This window comes from Dermochelys coriacea, chromosome 3 (assembly GCF_009764565.3).
Source record: "Dermochelys coriacea isolate rDerCor1 chromosome 3, rDerCor1.pri.v4, whole genome shotgun sequence".
Classification (NCBI taxonomy): domain Eukaryota; kingdom Metazoa; phylum Chordata; order Testudines; family Dermochelyidae; genus Dermochelys; species Dermochelys coriacea.
The window spans coordinates 201379012-201395021 of NC_050070.1; the positions used below are offsets into that span (position 1 = coordinate 201379012).

General features: G+C 44.6%; 1 protein-coding gene across 4 annotated transcripts in view; it reads left to right on the forward strand.

Annotated features, from left to right (window-relative positions):
* Positions 1 to 980: 980 nt before the first annotated feature.
* Positions 981 to 16010, forward strand: part of PAK5 (p21 (RAC1) activated kinase 5) — a 187141-nt gene continuing 172111 nt past the window's right edge. For 3 of the 4 annotated variants that reach the window (XM_038397522.2, XM_038397525.2, XM_038397532.2), the window contains exon 1: positions 1053 to 1184. The gene's annotated coding sequence lies outside the window, so the exon portion shown is untranslated. Of the gene's footprint in view, positions 1185 to 16010 lie in introns of all 4 variants that reach the window. The other variant, XM_038397530.2, reaches the window with a different exon arrangement.

Consider the following 16010-nt stretch of genomic DNA (forward strand, 5'->3'; position numbering starts at 1 on the left):
TTCACACAACGCATAGTCAACCTGTGGAACTCTTTGCCAGAGGACGTTGTGAAGGCCAAGACTATAACAAGGTTAAAAAACCCAAACCCTAGATAAGTTCATGGAGGATAGGTCCATTAATGGTTATTAGCCAGGATGGGCAGGGGTGGTGTCCCTAGCCTCTGTTTGCCAGAAGCTGGGATTGAACAACTGGGGATGGATCACTTGATGATTACCTGGTCTGTTCGTTCCCTCTGGGGCACCCGGCCTTGGCCACTGTCGGAAGACAGGACACTGGGCTAGATGGACCTTTGGTCTGACCCAGTATGGCCGTTCTTATACTTAGATTGTAAGTTCTTTGGGGCAGGGACCAATTCTTTGTTCTGTTTGTACAGTGCTTAGCCTAACAGGGACCTTGTTCATGCCTGGGGCTCCTAAGCCCAACTGCAGTATAAATAATACTATCTTGATGGTGCAGTTTCTGGGTTTGTGATCCAAATTTGAGAGGATCCAGAGGCCAGAGCTGCTTTTGCACTGATATCACACACTGGGGTGCAGATTGTCCAAGGTGCAGCAGCGGGGGCTCAACTCCCCGTTTCCTCTGTTGAATTTGGGGAGCCGGAGCCAGGAAGTGGCTGGATCCGGGGCGCTGGCGCTGGGGTTCAGTGGCACCGGGACGCTTGCTGCCGCAGGAATTTCTTCGCGGTGGCCGGAGCAGTTCCAAGGCATGCTGTATTTAATCAGCGCGGTTTGCAGCGGGGAGGCAGATTTTGGCCGGCGGTAGCTGAGGGGTTTTGCAGAGCGGTCGCATGGGAGCCGGTGCACGGGGGGGCTGGGTTGTTCCGGTGCAGGAGAAGCCGCTAGATTTGGTCTCTGTGGAGGATGCAGTAGGGGCATCCCCATCCCCCAGGCTCCGGCTCTTTCTTTCCCCCTTCCTCAGCGCTGCACCCTCTAGGCAGCCGGGCGTCTCCGCTTCGAGCAGGGCGAGGCGAGCTTGAGCTCCGCCAATCACAGCCCGGATGTAGCAGCAGCAGCAGCAGCAGCAGCCCGGTGTCGGCTCTTCCCCCTGCCCCCCGCCAGCAGCCGCCTGCCAGGGACACGCGCCGCGAGCCCGGGCGAGCCGGAACATGGCGCTCGGCGCGCTGGAGCGGCGGCCGCGGGAGGCGGCGCGTGCAGCCCGGGCTCGCCCGGCAGCCGGGCACTAGGTAGGCGCGAGGCGCGAGCGCGAGGCGGGGACGGGGCGGCCGGAGCCTCGCTGCAGGCTGGCTCGCGCGGCGCCAGCCCGGGCTTCCCGGGAGCTGAAGGGGGGCTCGGAAGAATCGATGCCTAGATGGGCAGGTAGAGCTCGAGACCGCTCGCTGCAGCGAGAGCTACCTCGGCACAGAGACAGCCCGCCTGCGGGCGGGGGGGGGGGGGTGCAATGGTTTGGCCCTCGGGGCTTTACAGAATCGTGCTTTTGCCTGACAAATTAGGCAAGGGAGCCCCCCCCCCCCGCTGTGCCCGAGCCCTCGGTGTTCTACAGAATGCAGCTTGGGGGGGGCATTACATGTACAAATGGACACTACTACTTGCAATACTCATGCAGGTAGCTCTGTCCTGCCAATACTGGACATCTGGGGAAGCAATTAAGAAGCGGGGGGGGGGTATCAGTAGTAACCGCGATGCTGTAGCAGTCTCATGGACTATGCAATGATATTTAAAATGCACAGGGTTTTTTTTTTTTTTTTACTGCAAAAATCTCAGTGATCCTGTCATTTTAGGCACTGGGTGGGGGGAACTGGAGTGCTTTCTGTTCCCAGCTCTAGTGAAACCCTGTCCTGTCTCTCAGTCTGATGGGAAAACTTACTTGTGTATTCAAAACAACTTTTGCTTTTGGGGTTTACTTTGTGTGTGGGGAGGGTGTTTTGTTTCTTTAATAGTGTCTACAGCTAACCATCTAAAACAATGGAATAATTAAGATATAGTCACTTAACTAGTGAACACGCTCTTTGAAAGCTGGTGTATGTAGCTGAAAACACAACAGCAGCACTGCTTTGCATTGGCCAATGACATTAACATCATAGATGGACAGAAGATAAGATATTCTATAAAGTGTTATCTAGACATGCTTTCAATAAAAAGGGGAAGCATGAATCCTGAGGTATTAAAAGGTCTGGCTGCTTAAAAAGAAGCAACCACCACAGTAAGCTTTGTCAAAGTGTGTTGTAAAGAAATACATTTTAACTGCAAGAATTAAATACTATATAACAGCCCAGTCTAAGACTAACCCTTTGAGAGAGAGAGACAGTGCAGAGACAAGAAAGCTGGGCAAACTGCCAATAAAATCAATAGAAGATAACGCCAGGCCTCTTTGATAACACTGGCTTTAAAATCAAATCAAGCCCTCTCACGTCATTTATTTTTGTTTAATTGCTTTTATGAAAGGAGATGACTTTTTAATGTTTGCCACTTGTGCTGTATTTCTTCATGGCATACATGCATGTCACTCAGTGTGATAGGGAGAGTTTTATATAGAGTGTTTTAAAAATATCCAAAGTTCCTTTGAATAATTTATCCCATGTGAGGGAAGAAACCCAAACCATTTCTACAAGGCCACTGACCTTGTGGTGGCATTAGAGAAGTATATGAGACATTTGACAATGTTGCTTGACGAAGAAAGTACTGGGGAAAGAAATCATATCAAGCACTTCATAACCATGAGCTTTAAAAAGTAGAAGGAGGGTTTGGTTTTTGTTTGTGTGCCTGCATTTGAGGCATATGGAGAGGGAACCTGGGAGTGAGAAACGGTTCTTGGGAAAGTCCTGAATTAAACATGTTAGAAATGGTAGAAAATATTGAAATGTGCAGAAACAGAATAATTTAAAATATGTTGAGGAATGTTGACAAGAGTATCGGGCTGTTTTGACAAATCTTTGAGGGAGGATTTTTAAAGTAATAGTTCTGTACAAATTGTTTGGTTTGAATCATGGGCAAGATTTTCTCAAATGGCTGTTGATTTTGGGGTGCCTCATCTTTTGGGAGCCAAACTTGATTTTCAGGGGAAGGTGGCTCAGAACTCTCTGAACATCAGGCCCCTTTAAGGTGTCACCTGAAAAAGTGAGGCACCCAAAATCTCGAGTTACTTTTGAAAATCTGGATCAATACACTTGCAGATATTCCGCTTTTGTCTTGCTGTGCAGACAAATAGGGGTTTGGAAATTGTCTTCATGTATTTTAGGTATCCTTTTTTGTCTCCTTAGTTTTGAGCATGAGAACCAAAAGCAAACGTATCATGCAATGACATGTATGGTAATTTGAAGGTTCTCACACTTGTTCATAGGGTGGACCACACATGAAATAGTGAGATTTTTCTCATGAATCACCTCCCCTTCTATTCACAAATACACAGACTATCCTTCTTCCCAGTCATGGTCATATAACATCCCTGTGCTTACATGGAAAATTAATATATAGAAAGTATTTGGGGGGATTTTCCAAAGCACTCAGAGTTGGCTTAACTTTTCTCCCATTGATGTCCATGATAAAACTCCCATTGACTTGAATGGGCACAGAGTTAGGCCAACACTGAGCACTTGTGAAAATCCCACCCTTAATTTTAGTTCCTTTTTAATGTGATTTAGCAGCTGGAGAACTAGCACTGTGTGAGCAGACAGATGTCCATGGCCCATTAATAGGCCCCCCCGGGACGCTGCAGCTGGGAATGAGCCTTCCAGCCTGGCAAGACCCACTTGTGCTAGTGGGGCTTGAGCAAGCACCCTAAAAATAGCTCATTCCCAGCTGCAATATAGACATACCCAATTAGGGAGCCACCGTGCCAAACTCTAGCTTTTTGCACAGCCGTTACTGTAGTGTGAAACTTTTGTCAGTAACTGCCCAGGACAAGGGAAACATCACTGTGCCATCCTTGACTATCTGCATATCCTTGGTGGTGGAGCTGGTTGTGGATGAGGTTAACAGCTCGATGCATTTTGGTATCGGTGACAGATGTTCCATAGCATAGGAAATCCCTACATTGAGGTTAGGAAACTCAAGAACTCCCTATTGCAGAGTTGCCTCTAGTAGTGATGTTTCCCCTCTGCAGAACAGATAGGGGATTTAGAGCCCTAAAGGAGTGGATTTCCTGGGGTCCACTTGCATCTTGCCATACCTGTGGAGGTACTAGCCCTGCACACAGCTGCCTTGTTCCCCACCCCATGGTAGCATGGCTTGTGTGTTTGCACTGATTGACCATGCTGCAACAGAGGGAAAGGTGGACAATTATCCAGGTTTATGTGCTTGGATGTCTACCACCTGTGGAGGAAAGCTCCATATTTTCCTGAGGTCACCCTGCAACCCGTGCACAGCCCCAGCTGTGGTGGGCTCCAGAAGGCGGGTCCTAGGGAAGGCGGGGTATGCTGCAGAGCCTCTCCCCCCCAGTTCCATGCTTAGCTCGTTGCTCCTGTTGTGACTCCCCTCTAGCTAAGATACTTGTGTGACCCCTATTGCCAGAGCTTCGGAGCAGCTCCCAATCTTTATTGTATTTATTTCTTCACAACCCCCCTGTGAGGTATTATCCCCATTTCACAGATGAGGCACAAAGAAGCTAAGTGACTTGTCCAAGCTCACTCAGGAAGTCTGTGGCAGAGCAGGGAATTGAACGTGGGTCTGCTAGTTCCCTAATCATTGGACTGTCCTTCCTCTATGCAGAAGGTTACAGTAACGTTATCTTTTTGTTCCTTAAATGATTCTTAACTTCTGCATTGTTGTTCCTGCAATGGGCTTTGTTCTGGCTTTCAAATTTGCAGTGGGCTTCCTAGGTGTGTTTTGTTTTGTTTTAGTTTCAGGAGCACTGGCCACTGTCTCCACTGTGAAGATCCATGATTTGATGAATATTTATGTTTGGCTGAAACATCAGGATCCCAATGGCTAACCCTAATGAAAATCAGCATGGAAATACATATTGAGCAAGTTTCTTGCAAAGCATATTATTCTGCAACTATTATTTTGAGACTACAGAAAAAATGCATTATTCATCCATCATAGGACTCACACTGCTGCTGTCATGTATTTTTTTTTAGCATCAGTTTTAAATGAGCTCAGCCCTGATCCGGTGGTCCTTTATTCAGAGGAACTCCAATTTACTGAAGTTTTGCCTGTGAAAAGACATTGACGTAGTCACTTTACCAGCAATATTCAATTTCAGTGAAGCTTGGTCCCATGTAAAAAGCTCTGATTCCCTTTTTCCCATTTTGCTTTCTTTCGCTCGCTCTCACACACATATGCTTCAAACTCAAGTTGACTCTGATGGAGTCTATTATCATTCATTTGAAGCTTTTACAATAGAAAATCCCAACTATTTGGCAAGAGTTTGGTATGTGCTTATTAAGTCCCACTACATGGGGCTGAAGTCGGGGGCCCTGGGCAACTTAGCTTCATAGTGTCCCCTGTGGCATGGGATCCTGGGCAATTGCCCTGCTTGCTACCCCTTAATGCCGGCCCTGGCTTTTATATGCAGAAAACCAGTTATTGTGGCACAGGTGGGCCATGGAGTTTTTATAGCACATTTGGGGGGCCTCCCAAAGAAAAAGGTTGAGAACCTTTGATCTAGTCCATCTCCTTGTACTGAGATAGGATTGAGTATACCTAGATCCTCCCTGATAGATGTTTGTCCAGCCGGTTCTTAAAAGCCTCCAACGATGGGGACTCTACAACCTCCACTGGTAATCTGTTCTAGTGCTTACATATCCTTAGGGTTAGAGAGTCTTTCCTAAACCTAACCTGGATCCTCCTTGCTGCAGCCATTCTGGCCTGGTTATTATTTATATTGCATTAGGACCTATAGCCCTCAACTGAGATCAGGGCCTCATGATGGTAAACATACATATACATAGTTAGATACATAGTTAGAGAGAATGCCTGCCCCCAAAGATTTTATAATCTATGGCTTTGGCATGGTTAACTTTAAGGACATGAGTAGTTCCACTGAAGTGAGAATAGTCAAGGCAAGAAAAAGTTGGGAGGAGAAAGAAAGGTGAAATGTTCTGCTCAGGGTCATCCAGCAGTTCAGTGAGAGCCGTGAACAGACCGAGGTCTCCTGACTCCCATGCCAGTGCCCTATTTACTGTGGCTGCTTTCCCTACCCTCTCATTCCTCATCTAGCACAGCCTGCTAGCACAGCCTCCTGTACCTGCATCAGGGCATAACAGGATACCGTGGAGGTCATGATCCTGGTGGATAAAGATGCCAATTCTGAAAATAGTTTAAAACAAATAATCCCAGATGCCAGAAATAAAGCTCAAAATTTTTTTTTGAAAGATTTGTTGCTCTCTACTAGAGGCAGTTGTAAGGCAAGAGAACAAGTAAATAGAGCGGGAATAGTAAATCTTTATACATAGACAGTTGTGATCAAGGAAAGCTACCATGTAAACACCTATATTTCACAAACCACAGTATGAATGCCCATTAATCACATAATTTGACTTATACTGCAGTTTTGGATGTCACTTAACTCCACCCATTTTAAAGAGCTCATTGTTTCCATAGTAACTCATGTACTTCAAAGGAGGAAGGGAGGAATCAGAGGTAGACAAGAGAGAGGATTAAAAAGGTATGCTTGTGATGGGTTCTGTAAAGGTTTTATTGCTACTTGTTGGGGTCTGTAAAGGTTTTATTGCCACATCCTATGTCTCATCTCATGTATGATGAGAATAAATCATACATCTCAAACTTTCAGTGATATAAAATATATAGCATCCCACACCATTGCAAATTCACTATAGACTGCATATAGCTCTTTCACTTGACCCAGTCTATTAGTATTTTAAGGGGCCAATCCTGGGAGGTACCAAGCACCTTCAGCTCCCTTTGATATTTAGAGCATGTAGCAACTTGCTGATCAAAGTGATTATGCCTGTGATCCCAAATATCTGGAATAAAATAGCCATTCCATTTAAAACAGGCTCCCACATTTTCCAACCTTTTCTCTGTTCCAATTTATTTATTCGTGCATTTAAAAGAAATATACAAGATAACATTATCATTCACTGTAACATATGATGTCATGATGTAGTATGTCAAAGGCCCTGAAGGTAAAAAGAACCAGATACAAGAGATGCTGTCCACACTTAGTAACAACAAAATGCTTAGACAGCGGAGGTCTGTAGCTCCAAATGTCCATGACCACGCTGTACAGCTGTATGTCACGCTAACTAAGAGTTCCACAGGATTGTAGGTGATCTGCTGCAGCCAGGTAAATCGCAGGCAACACACGACTGCTGCCAGTGCGTGACTGGGCAGTGAACCCTCCTGACCCCTAGTCCAACCTTCCGAGCTCCATATGCAGGGACTTTATTTTTGAGGCAGACATGTCCCCACTTAGGCCCTTGTTAATACAAATACTAAAATACAGTCTTTTTCATTTCTCTTCTTGGATTCCCCCAGGGGAATCTTTTTGCTGCTGTTGGGCTGAGCTGTGCCTCCCCATCAGCCTTATTATTGTTAAAAATGTTCTAATACTTCCTACTGAAAGCAATAGAGGGTATGACTACACTTGCATGTTAAGCTGTTTGGACCAGTGACTAGAGCACGTCACTGGAGCTAAGAGATATGTGGCTCTATTCCTGACTCTCCCACTCACTTTCTTTGTGATTGTGGACATGTTACTTCACCTTCCTGTACTGCAGTTTCCTTGTCTGTAAAATATTAAATTGCACATTGCTTGCAAAGTGTCATTAGAAATGATCACATGGGGCATGGTAGTACCAAGATACAAAATCTACAGGAATGACAGAGAAGATCGTGCTGGTGGGGGAATGGCACTGTATGTGAAAGAAAGCATAGAGTGAAATATAGTAAAAATCTTAAAAGAATCAAACTGTACCATAGACTCTCTAGGCTCAGGGATAGAAATTCCATTCTTGAATAATAAGAATATAGCAGCATGGATATACTACTGATTACCTGACCAGGATGGTGACCGTGATTATGAAATGCTCAGAGATGTTAGAGAGGATACAAAAACAAAAAAACCCAATAAAACTGGGGAATTTCAACCATCCCATTACTGACTGGGAACATGTCACGTCAGGACTGGATGCAGATATAAAATTCTAGACATCATTAAAGATTGCTTCTTGGAGCAGCTACAATTGGAGCCCACCAGAGGACAGGCTATTTTTGATTTAGTCTAAGTGGTGCACAGCATCTGATCCAAGAGGTGAATATAACTGAACTGCTTGGTAATAGGCACCATAATGTAATTAAATGTAACATTCCTGTATGGGGGAATATCCCAAAGAAACCCATCACAATAGCATTTAACTTCAAAAAGGGGAACTACACAACATTTAGGAAGCTAGTTAAATTGAAATTAAAAGGACCAGTCAAAAGAGTGAAATGCCTACAAGCTTCATGGAAACTTTTTGAAACACCAGAAAGCGCCAAATAAAAAAAACAAACCCAAACAATCAGAGGGCCAAAAATGCTACATAAACTAAAAAAAAGAGTAAAAGATGCAAGTAGAAACAAAAAGACATGCTTTAAAAATAGGAAGCCAAATCCTACTGAGAAAAATAGAAAGGAGCATAAACTCTGGCAAGTCAAATGTAAAAGTATAATTAGGCAGGCCAAAAAAGAATTTGAAGACACAAAAACTAACAGCATTTTTATTAAATACATCAGAAGCAGAATGCCTACCAAACAATCAGAGGGCCAATGGATGATCTAGGTGCTAAAGTAACACTCAGTGAAGACAAGACCATTGCAGAGAAGCTATATGAATTCTTTGCATCAGTCTTCAAAGCAGAGGGTGTGAGGAGATTCCCACACCTTGAGCCATTCTATTTAGGCGATAAATCTGAGCAACTGTTCCAGATTGAGGTGTCAGTAGAGGAGATTTTGGAACAAATTGATATATTAAGCAGTAATAAGTCATCTGGACCAGATGGTATCCGCCCAATGTTCTGAAGGAACTCAAATATGAAATTGCAGAACTGTGGTATGTAACCTATCGCTTAAATCGCCTTCTGTACCGGATGACTACAGGATAGCTAATGTGACGTCAATTTTTAAAAAAGGCTCCAGAGGCAATCCTGGCAATTACTGGCTGGCAAGCCTGACTTTGGTACCAGGCAAATTGGTAAACAACAGAATTATCAGATACACAGATGAACACTATGTGTTGCAGAAGAGTCAACCCAGCTTTTATGCCTCACCAATCTATTAGAATTCTTTGCGAGGGGCCTACAAATATGTGGACACAGGTGATCCAGTGGCTATAGTGTACTTGGACTTTCAGAAAGTGGTCACATGGAGTATAGTTATTTCAAAGCAGAGGCTAAGCCACATGAGGAGTATTCTAGTAGTTACTGAGCAGGAGCTTCTGCTCCTGTTGGGAAGGGGATGTGCCATTACTACTAAAGCTCAGCGCTAGGTTGACTTCAAAACAAAAAGTAACTTACGTGAACCAAGTTATTTCCTTTTACTGTATTTGCTACCAAAACATTTAATTTGGAAAAAAACCCAACAACATCTGTTTACTATTCTGTGAACTCAGCTATTTAGTTGTGTGCAAGAGAGATGCTCAAAGGACCTGATCCAGGAGCAACATATAAGGAGTACATTGCAGTCTGTAAGTGCACGAGTCTAAGGGAGACTTACACTGATGTCACTTACATGCTGAGGGGGCCTAAAGTAGGTGTCAGATACACTAATACATATTCCCCTCTGAATGTCACCACCAGCTGCCTAAATGCCCTTTTCTGATCATTGGGGTTTATGTGCATTGATATTCCCATAGGTCACATAAGACTGAAGTGACAGTGCTCTCCCTGGTATTGTATTATGGCTTCCCAGCACATAAAATATATGGCCTATAATGATGTGTTGGGGGGGTGGAATGTTGGTTGCCATTTAATAGCCTTCAGTGGTTGCCACGGAGTGATATTACTTATCATGGTCAAAGTGTAAGCTAATGGGCATAACTGAAGCAAGTTCTTACTCTGTACCCTGTAATTTTTAGGAGGCTAAATTAGGGATTGAAAATAAGCAGAAAAGAAAACCGACTTCAAAAATACTTTGTTCGGTTGTCTACTGTTCCGTTATCATGTCTGTCCCATAGGAAGGCCCAAGAAAGGCCAAATCCGACTTTATGTCAATGGGAGATTTTCCCTGGGGAAGGCTAGAAGGATCAGACCCTTAAACTACACAACTCTGAGACCCACATTGCAAATACACAATGGTGCTTAAGTCAAAGCAGGGGGCTGCAGTAGACACTCAAAACAGCAGGACAGGGGAAGCACACACAAAACACATGCGTTGGGTGCTATGAGGGATCTATTTCAAATACATCTACAAAGGTAAGACTAAATCCGGGAAAAGCTAAATTCACGTGGAAGTGTGAGTAGCGTTCCTGGGGCAGAAGATTCATGGTCCCATTAGACAGGGAGAAAGAGAGAGAGAGAGAGAGAGAGAGTTGATTTTCAGGGGCAGGAAGCTTTGGCTTTGAAAAGTTTGTTTTCCTGGTTTTTTGCATTACCTTGGAGATATAGAAGAAATAAATCCCTTGTTATAAGAGACTGGGTATGTGAGTTATCCATTCTGTGTCTGTGCTTTTCTCGTCCTATTCTCTTTGAGGATCAATTATTACAGCTGTCAGAATTCACATTGAAAATAAGCAGGGCTTTTTTAGTGTTTACAAAATGCTCCTTAGACTTCTACACAATATAAATAATTTAAATGTTTATGCAGAGCATTACCAGCTGAGAAATAACTTACGATCACTTTGGAGACCAATATCCTTTTTTGGGGGGATGGGGAGTGCCAGGTGCTGGGGAAAAAGGCTCAGCTCGAGTCAAGCTGGGTTGAGGCCAGGCACTCTTTTATTTTAGGTTCACCCTTTCAATCGCAGTCCACTCCTTGGCCCAGTCTAGCTTTAGCCATCACAGCAGTCTACCTCTGGAACTATAAGGGACAGGCAAGAAGCCCTTTCTTAGGTTAAGACTGCTGCTGCTGCTGCTGAAGAAATCAGTGGGCCGGGGGTAATGCGTCAGTTGGCTCTCTTTCCTCTAGTTGGAACAGGTTTCATCATTTTGTATTTTGTTGGCACTCGCTAATTCAAATGGAGATACTTTCTGGGCTATATGCAGCAGACATTTATAGGGATGGGTTCAGTTCTGAGTTGGCCTGGCTTCTGCTCTGGTAAACCAGGGCTCCTGGTGGCAGAAAGTTAACTTGGAGATGTTCACAAGTTCTCTTTCACTGGGAATGTCCACAGGGCAGCACTGGCTGAGGTGAAGGTATGGACAGAGTGGCTGAAGATTTGCTATTCTAGGGCTTCCCTTGGACAGATTCCACTGGTTGGGCTGTAGTGTAGCTTAGGCTGAAGCTTAAAGCTTCCTTGCCCAAGCAGAGCCCTTGAGGGAAGGGAGCAGGGCAAACTACTCCTGCCTTTCTGGGGGTGAATCCCTTCTGGGCAGTTTGAGCCTCCCTGCATTAGCAGAAGCTAATTAACCCCATAGGGAGTTTGTCTTTGTGTAACCCACTGGAGAGCCTGTTTCAGGTCCTTCTCTGTGCCACATTGCAGGGGGGTAGCAGTTGTTGCAGCCCTCAGCTAGAGCTTATGCATTTGGCTCTGGAGGTCACCCATTCAATACCCAACGTGTCAGCCAGGATGGCGGTTGTCACATTTGCATGGTACCATACAGATTTATGGTCCAAATCCTGGCAGAGAAGGTTTGTACGCCCACACCTGTGTAACTGCACACAAGCCTGTTGTGATATTGGGTCACATAGCAGAGGATGGCCCTGATATCTCTGACTTCCCCTGGAAACTTACAGAAATTGCTATACAGGCCTTCCGCAACAGGTACCATCAAAGGGAAGCATAATGGGGCAAGGCCTATGGCTCAAGGGACCTGGCCCATTTGTTTACACACGGACACTTCCTGATCCAGCAAGATCCTCTTTGTACAGCTCCCATACAAATTCATCCCATCCTAAGGACATATCCTGCGTCCCTTAGCCACCACACAGATAGGAGTTTTGCCTGAGTGAGAACTTTAGAATTTAAGGCCTTATCCAATGTTCATTAAAGTCAATAGGATTTTTTCCATTGATTTCCAAGAGTATTGGATCTGTCCCTTAGCCCTTTAGGAATAGATTGTGCAATGGACATTAGGTAGTAATAGTTTTAACTGGGATGTGGGGGCACATGAATAACACTTTTATGTTTGAGGGAACCTTATGTCTGTTTCACAGCACCTGGAGGAATTTGCTCCATAATTCTTTGCAGTATACGTTTTTTGGACCACATCCTGAAGTCTTTATTCAAGACAAAACTTGAGGTTTGACTGAGTAAGGACTTTCAGATTTTGCCAGTAGTATTTTTGTATCCCAGTGTACACTTCTCTTACCTTCTGTTTGCATCATTATTTGACATCCCTCTTTTATTGGTGTACTTGTGTCTTGCTATTATACTTTTGCTTTAGCTTCCAATTATATATAAGAAAGGAAAATATTCTGCTACCCTGATTTAGCTTGAAATTAAACTGAAAGTAATTTGCACATATGGAATTGTTATTTAGTGGAAAAATTGGTGATAATTGCCAGCTAAAGCTTTCTTGGAAACAAGTATTTTTATATGTTATACTGTCAAATTGTCATTCAAAACAAAGTTTGGATAATGCATTGTATCATAGATGCAGTTCACTTCTTTAATTGTTATGCAGTCAACTCATTCAGTGAACCTATCTACTCAAAATTTGCCTTTAACAGTTCACTCTTTCATCCATTCTTATTGTATATGATGATTTCAGTAGGTTTTGTAAACCTCTGATAAAGTACAGTTGGTTAATGTCATATTCTGGAAGAACAGAACTTTAAACCAAGACTAGCTTTGAAATGTCTTTTCTGCAACATCTTCTCAATTCTCTTCCCTGCCACTCAGCAATGCGCAGTTGCTCTTCCTAGTTCACTAGCAATATATGTTAACTTCCTCATTATTACTTTAACACATGTGAATTCTTGGGCGGGAGTCACATTTAAAATGTCTTATAAGAATACAAGATGTTTCTACACCCATTACCATGGCTCACTTTTTCCAGTGGAGTGAGTGATGTATGTTTTCTTTTATCTTATTTGTAATGAAATTGTAATCAGAATTCTTGGATTAAAATCCAGGAGCATGAATGGAAGGGAAAGTGTATAAGGAGTTTGGGGTTGGGATAGTGGAACAACAATGGGCAGGCATTTGGTTCGTGCTAATGTAGGTGGTAGCAGTTACTCAATATGCTGTGGACAGAGATCCTGGTCCTGCTTCCAAACACATTGCTTTATGGCTTGAAAAAACAGCTACCGGGTAAAATCCTGGTTCCACTGAAGTGAATGGAAATTTTGCTAATGAATTTAATGGGGTTGGGATTTCACCAACAACATTTAAGCATTTAAGGGCTTACGTTAATGACAGTAGCTAATCTTGCCAACCCCAAACTTTCAAAAATTGGGAGTCTGGTCCCAAAGTATCATGAGACTGGCTTAAAAATCATGAGATTTAAAAAAAAAAAATTCAGGCCTTTTTATATGCCTTCAAGCTTTTGAGCTTTTATAGTGCACTTGGGTCACTTGCCAAGCTTTTCTCTGCAACTTTGTGGCCAAGAATACTTTTATTAAAAAAAGCAAAGAGATTCTCATCTGGTCAATTGAGGTTTTAGGTAAAGCATCAAGTATCTGAAGACTTGTGATTAAAATCATAAGAGTTGTTAACAATGAGTAGCTGACTTTCCATGGTCCTCAACAAGGTGTGCTATGTATTTTACTTGTTACAGGAGAATCTCTATTTTATGAACTAATTGGGGATTGAAGAGTTCCTAAAAATCAAAAAGTTCATAAAATTGGACATTTTGAAATGACATAAATCTGGTACATAAGTTGCGATATGGTGCACTGAATTGCTTTCTTGCCCTTCAAAATTGTACAAACCACTTTTGGGACTTGAAGAGATGTCAACTTAATCTTCATCAGCATCACTTTTATTTTGTGATCCTCCCCCATCCCGAGGGGAAAAAATTGTTCAGCACCAGAACCTTGGTAGAAGTGGAGAGCCATGAGGCCCTGCCCCCTCTGTGGTCCAGCCCCTGCTCCTCCTCTTCTCCTTGAGGCCTCACCCCCTCCTTAGCCCCACCCCTGTTCCTCCTCTTCCCCCCATGGCCCTGCCTCTCTCCATGGCCCCACTCCATACTCATTCTTTTCCCCTGAGGCCCAACCCCCTGGTCAGGCCAGAAGCTGGAGTGCCCGAGAGCAGCCTGGGCGAGGGGGCTGGGTTTCCTGAGAGAAGCCCCCAGTCCGTGTCCCCCCCACCCCCAGGGTGTGCCAGCCAAGGCAGATGGAGGGTCCAGGGCTCCCCACAGTGTCCCAGGCTCCCTGCACAGCTCTTACCATGACCCAACTCCAGATTCTGGCTTGGCCAGGGGGTGGGGCTTTTGGGGGGGAGGAGAGAAGGAGCAGGGGTGGAGCCCCATGGTAAGGGATGGCTCAGCCCTCCACTGGTAAGAGACTGGCACCATGGGCAAGGGATGCCCTTTGTGGTGGGGGAGCTGATCAGCTCCTCTGCTGGCAGTGCTCCTGCCTGCCCAAGGCTTGCAGTTTGCGGGGGACAACACAGCCCCCTACCCCCCCCAAACGACACCCATGTTAAAAAGTGGGTGGGCATGGTTTTCCCCCTTTTAAAAGTGGCCCCCCTGGTTCTGGTGCCTCTGGTTGGTTATAAGATTGGAGTTCATAAAATTGAGGTTCTATGGTATTTTGAATTTAAACAACCATAAAAAACCCTCCCACCTAGCAGGGTCCTAGAGCTCGGGCTCTAACCTGAGCCCAGACGGCTACACAGCAATGAAACAGCCCCACAAGCGTGAGTTGGCTGGCATGGACCAGCCATGGGTGTCTGGTTGCTGTGTAGACATACCCTAAGGAAGCTCCAGCTTGAGCATTTCTGCAGCAGGCTGGCATGGAGGACGGATGAGCTCTCTGGTAGGATGGATCCAGCCCATTTAGCACTTTGTAGCTTAAAAGCAACACTTTAAACTCCACCCAGAAGGCAAAGGGCAGCCAGTAGAACACTAGTGTTGTGTACTCATGGCAGGGTTCTCCACAGAGGCGTTCTGCCTCCCCGAGCTCTCTGGCATGCTGGTCACATGCTCAGGGTAGTGCCCTTACACACTATGATGTGGTGTGTTGCCTGATTCCCACCCCAGTCCCACTGTGGCAAGGGAATTGTGAAGCCAGGGGTGTGTAAGGGCCAGACAGAATATGCCCCTACAATATTTATTTAATTTACATAACACCAATAAAAATGTCCAGGCAAAAAGCGCTGGGTGCCATAACAATTAATTAGAATTACAGGGGCAAATAGTAGGTACCCAGCAGCCAGAAAAAATCATATTCAAATAATGAATTAACTCAGCCTGCCAGTAAATCAAAGCTGCAAGATAGTCTCATTAATTCCCGCTGCCCCTCCACCGACTACTCTCAGAACACAAATACATTATGCCCAGAAGATCAGACAATTTGTGCTGTTTCAGAGCAAGGGAGAGCCAGTTCCAGAGACCTGTTTCAGAGTAGCAGCCGTGTTAGTCTGTATTCGCAAAAATAAAAGGAGTACTTGTGGCACCTTAGAGACTAACAAATTTATTTGAGCATAAGCTTTCGTGAGCTACAGCTCACTTCATCGGATGCATTTGGTGGAAAATACAGAGGGGAGATTTCTATACACACACAGAGAACATGAAACAATGGGTTTATCATACACACTGTAAGGAGAGTGATCACTTAAGATAAGCCATCACCAGCAGCGGGGGGAGGGGGGGAGGTGGGAAAGGAGGAAAACCTTTCATGGTGACAAGCAAGGTAGGTTATTTCCAGCAGTTAACAAGAACATCTGAGGAACAGTGGGGTGGAGTCGGGGGGGGAGAAATAACATGGGGAAATAGTTTTACTTTGTGTAATGACTCATCCATTCCCAGTCTCTATTCAAGCCTAAGTTAATTGTATCCAGTTTGCAA